At 38.6% G+C, this 5312-nt stretch overlaps 1 long non-coding RNA gene across 5 annotated transcripts; it reads left to right on the forward strand.

Moving 5' to 3' along the window:
- The first annotated feature begins 792 nt into the window (after window positions 1-792).
- On the forward strand, window positions 793-4235 carry LOC120962783 (uncharacterized). 5 transcript variants are annotated; one of them, XR_005753719.3, is made up of 4 exons: window positions 793-1340; window positions 2028-2112; window positions 2522-2851; window positions 3862-4235. It is a non-coding gene; the product is annotated as an uncharacterized lncRNA (long non-coding RNA). The 5 variants fall into 5 exon arrangements; XR_005753717.3 differs by having other exon boundaries at window positions 794-1340; window positions 2804-2851; XR_005753715.3 differs by having other exon boundaries at window positions 794-1340; window positions 2043-2112; window positions 2804-2851.
- The last annotated feature ends 1077 nt before the right edge of the window (window positions 4236-5312 follow it).

Genomic DNA, 5312 nt, shown 5'->3' on the forward strand with positions numbered 1-5312 from the left:
ATCCTGGTCTCTTATGGGTCTTGTTCAGGAGTTAACGTTGTTCCATAGTTCAGCTAAGAGACTTGTTCTTTAGGTAACGTTGTTCCATAATTATCATCCACTAGCAAAGTGGCCCGCTCGATGTGCGGGCTAGAATTCTTTGAAGTTTAATAATTAAAACAAATTATTTTATTTGTGTAAAGAAAATTTGGAACCGAGTGTGATGACATTTATAATCATTTGTCTTTATTATCGTTTGTTTGTCAAGGATGATTGTAAACATGATTTTACCCTTAGACATATGTTTGGTATTTTTTTCATGATAAGATGAGAATAATTTCTCTTTCATTTTTTGGAAATATTGGGTGAAGACTTTCTCATCGAATTTTTTGGGAGCACCTCCCCAGCCCGTGGGTTTGCCGGATGTGGCCGTAGGATCTTGTTGATAGTTTGTACCGACTTGACATGAAATTGTACTTTTATATGCATACTTCAAATATCAATGATTGGTACAGGTTTAATATGTTTTCTTTATGATCATGTAATATATATTTTGATTTGTTCAGAACATTTTGCAGCATAGAAAATTAGACTATAATTTAGTATTTACTTTGAGCGCACTTATGTGAACTCCACCTGTTTTTAGGGGTGTACAATACTGTACGCAATCACTGTTTAATAGTAGGAAATTTTGGTTTTTTTAGAAAAAATGATTTTTTTTTCTGGTGGAAGCCCAAGTTGGTGTTTCAAGTGTAGACAGCGTGCACGCATTGTTTCTGGTGGAAGCCCAATAAGATCACTTCTCTCGCACTCACACATCACACACCTCACAGTCTCACCATTCCTAAAAAAATTCAGTCTCACCGCTCAATAAAAAAATGAGTCTCACACGGTGCTCTTGCCTGATCCCCTTTTCATCTTGTTCTATCCCCTCTGTACAAATTTTGTTCCACCCGAGGCTGCGGATTTAATTCCGAACACCACCTCAGTTTCCCCTCTTGATTCCTTGCCGTGACCTTGCTCTTACACACCTGCACGCACGGGGTGGCCATCTCGTGTGCCTAATTTGGCTCCCTGTACGCCTCCTCGATCTGCTAAGCCGAACGGCGATGGAGGGTTAGCAGGGCTCGATGAGAAGCTGCACAATGGAGGAGGCGAGCTTGTCGATCTTGAAGTGCCGCGGTCGACGGCGTCCTTGGAGGCGACGTGGGCGTTGATTTCGTCTCGCACATCCAACTTGAATCCACCTCAATTGTGAGGATGCTGGCGGCGTGTCTTCCATCGCATCGTGGCCGTCCCGGAGCGAGGCGCCCCGGCACGTCATCTTCATCCTACTTCGGCGGCTCATTATTCACCTGCAGGTCCCCCCTTCTTCCTTTCCAGCCTATCTCATACTCGTATATTTTTTTCTTGTTTCATATAATGTACATTAAGGTACGACTTGTTAGTGAAATATGTAAATCTATTTATGCCCCATACACTTTTTCCGTACTTGGGAGTGGCATCTGAAGTGTTAGGCCCCTTGTCCCCCTTCGTATTTAAAAAAATTAAGAAATTAATAAGTTCATTTGTAATTAGGTATAGTTTTACTATTTTCCAAAGATAGAATTAATTTTAATAAGTGAATATGAAAATGGGTGCTATTGCATTTTACATACAAACTATAACGATATGTGGATGTTGTCGCTATTGACTTGTACAATAGAATACGGTTTAAATATTAGATAATATATAGAGTCGACAATTGGTATTATTGAGCTATTTCGATCGAATGTTGATGCATGTTTCCAATACTTCTAGGAGTAGTAGATCATATTTGTTCTGCCATATCATGTTAGCATAGAAAATTCAATTTTATTTTGAGGATAGTTCGCACTGTACTAATTTTCCATCTACTTATGGTTATCCTTGTTATTAGTTCATTTGCTATAGAAAAGAAAGTAACAGGTCTGATAAAGTCAGCATGATATTACATGCAAGTGTTTTGAGTACCCCCTTTCTCTTATGTCTCTCATGAACTATGTGGAACACTCGGTCAACAATATCAGGTTTTTCCGATGCAGCTTGGCCTACTTCCTGTAGCATAGACTGTATCTCCGTCCAAGCTGCGTTCAACATGAATGTCACAAATAGGTATGCGTATCCAGCCCACTGACATATTGCCATAGGATCTTGGTAGTTTTGTGCTTTGTATCTTGGGCTATCTATGAAGCTGGATGGCACATGGCAGTTGTATTCTCTTTCATACCTGCTCACCTCTTGTATCTTCTCTTTCTATTGCCTCTTGCAAGCCAGCATATAATTCCGTTCTTAGGTTTCCTTGGTGTCTTTTGATCCAGTCCAGTTTGTACTGCAAAATGCATGCAAGGGCATCCACATTGAATTGTAGTTTAAGCTTTTGACACACCAGGAAGTGTTTTGATTGATTAGTATGGTGTTGTATATGACTCTCATAGTATTCCAAAATTGTTACATGCTTTCTCTTGCATTTTGCACCTTACCTTAATATGTAATGTATATTTCCTCTATATCTTCTCTGTAGGGGAATAATAATGGATACTGCATAGCCGTGAATTATGAATGGTTCTTTGATATTCTTCTCGGCCTTATCTCTTTGTACTGAACAATGATATCACATCCTTTTCTATTCCCTATTGTATCATTCATAATCAAGCCTGCAACTTTGGTTGCCATTCTGAGTGTTTTTGCTAGTCTATTATCTCTATCCAACATATTTTTAAGGCCCTCGACAGTACGACGATTGGTTGACTCCCTTTTGTATTCTGATGCTGACGCGTTAATCCTATTTTTACCTCATTTGTAGGGTCATAGGTGCATAACTGCGCTGTGCGTGTTTTATCTTTACCTTCAGGTAGTAGTGTTCCTATTTTGTGGTATTTTTAGCCATTCATTCCAAATACATAAGGTCCATGACCATTGTTTATTTTTATGTCTACCTTTCCTCCCGTTGATATGAAAGCGAACATGGACTTGTACAATCTGATTTTTTTTCATGTCGTTTTTTCACCTCTTTACATTGTGTTTCCTTAGCAATTTGGTGTTATCCAGCGGCTCTCTCAATAGTGCAAGTCAACCTTGCCTGTTGGTAGCATAATCTGAAAGATGGCATGTTCTCGCTCTACCTGAAGTTCTTTCTTCGTACCAGAAAATTGCATCACATCACTCACTTGCAACTTGGGTTTCTTACGTTCCAAATTTCCATATCTGCCCTCTCCAACGTCCTGTTACAAGTTTCCTAATTCAGCATCAATTTAAAATTCATACTGTCTAGTTGTTCTTGTTGGTACTGAAACAAACTTGATAGAACTTACATATTTGGTGGTTTTTTCTCTATCCTTGTTTTTTCTGTCATACACTTTGTGTTATTTTTAGTCGTTTACACGCCCCTAAAAGAAATATAAGGTTCTTGAATGTCCAAACTGTAGATCTTGATTGAACTTCCTTGATACTTACCTCTTAGTCATACCAGCCTGACTGATTATTGATTTTGTTTTTGTCACTGGTTCTGGATTGTTCTTTCTTCGTATTTTTCTTTTCCTATATAGTCTTACATCTCTAGCTATCTCTGTTGTATTACTTGCCCTGCATAAGCATAAATACCATAGTAGAAATAAGAGATTTTTTAGGTGTGCATTGTACTGTCGTTTCTGTTCTTGCTGTTGGGAAAAGATTGAACTGTAAGAATAAGATAAGATTGTAATCTAGGATGCAAAGTTGATGTACAATAACCACCGAACAATCACAAAGGAAACTTAGGACATGAATGAAAAGCTTATTTGATTATGTTGTCATACCTTTTGTTTCTGTTGGTGCTTTTGAGAAAAGATTAAACTATATGTCATTTCTACACGATCTGTGCAGATGGTACTTACTGGAGGCTCGCTCGATCGATGGCGCAATTGAGGATATTAGGGGAACTTGCTTGCGAGAGTTCCTTTTCTTCTTTGAGGGAAAGCCATCATGGTGGTGTATATTAATTTGGAGTAACTGTAATAGCAACATTATGATGGGTACAAGTCTAACCTATCATGAGTTTGTCTATGGAATCATGAGATTGATTCTGAGATTGGTGTAAAGAATATGTGATAGGCCGTAAGATTGATTGTGAGATTAGTGTATATGGTATTGGAAACAAAAACAAAAGAGAATACATGCAAATGAACAGTGTAGGGTTGGATTGTATGGGAGAAGCGATTAACATACCTATCTTGGCTTGGGCCGTTGCTCATGCTGTATATTGTTGTGTGATCCACCTTGGACGGGCGACATGTGCCTTCCGATCCTATTTGCTTGAGTAAAAACTGAGATAGGAGGAAAGACGGAGGGGTGGAAGCCTAGATTGCTGACCTGAGAGGAGGAAGCATGTATACGTGGAAGCCTGGATCGTTCGTGTGGTATTTTGCCAAGGCAATGGCGGTGAAGATGATTTAGGCAAGCTAGGGTTCCTGAGCGTAGGTTTCTTCTGATTTTGTTAGATCGCTTCTTCTGTTCGTAAGTTGGCCTCGGTAGGTTCAGATTTTTTAAAGGAAAAAAGGTAGACGTGAGGGAAGTTTTTTTCCCACTATATCTTATAACACAATGGCAATGGTGGGTAATTTTAAAGTCAAATCTAATCTAATGGGCATATTTTTTTGGACTATTAAATTAACGGTTAGATGTTTCTAATTTTTTGGTAATTTTTAGACTAATTTCTTTTTTCTGGTTAGTCCATAAAGTACCTTTTATATATAATAGATTAGCCAATGCTATCCCACAGGCTGGTGATTATAGTATTATACCACTTCTAGTATTACCTATGTTGTTCTTTAATACTTTTGTGTGTCATCTAGTTAACCTCGAGTACAAACGATACATATTCTGTAGCTTTCATCTGTCCCTTTAGTGTTTGAGACCTATTGCTGCTAGTTAACCCCAGTCCTACTATTTAGTCGTCTCTTACATGCACTCTTTACATAAATCTAACTACTAGTTGTCTTCCATGCATGTCAGATATAATTGCACACACTAATTTATCCACAAGAACCTCACGGAGCAATGTAACGGCCAACAAACTTGACGTCAATGATACCCAATATGATGGAACATGTAAAGGCAGTTCTTCACAAGACTTGCAGAAAGATGATGAATCCTATTCACCCCACAAGGTCCTTGCTCTAAGTTGGCCCATGATATGGGTATAGCATGCATATAATGTCCTGGAGTGCATCTACTCTGTTGCAATGCCTTGTGCTTAGCCTGCTGATCATGCATGTAAATATGGCATGCCTTCCTGTTTTCAGTACCTATTCCATTCATGATAACATGTTTTCAAA

Source organism: Aegilops tauschii, chromosome 4 (genome assembly GCF_002575655.3).
Source record: "Aegilops tauschii subsp. strangulata cultivar AL8/78 chromosome 4, Aet v6.0, whole genome shotgun sequence".
Taxonomy (NCBI): domain Eukaryota; kingdom Viridiplantae; phylum Streptophyta; class Magnoliopsida; order Poales; family Poaceae; genus Aegilops; species Aegilops tauschii.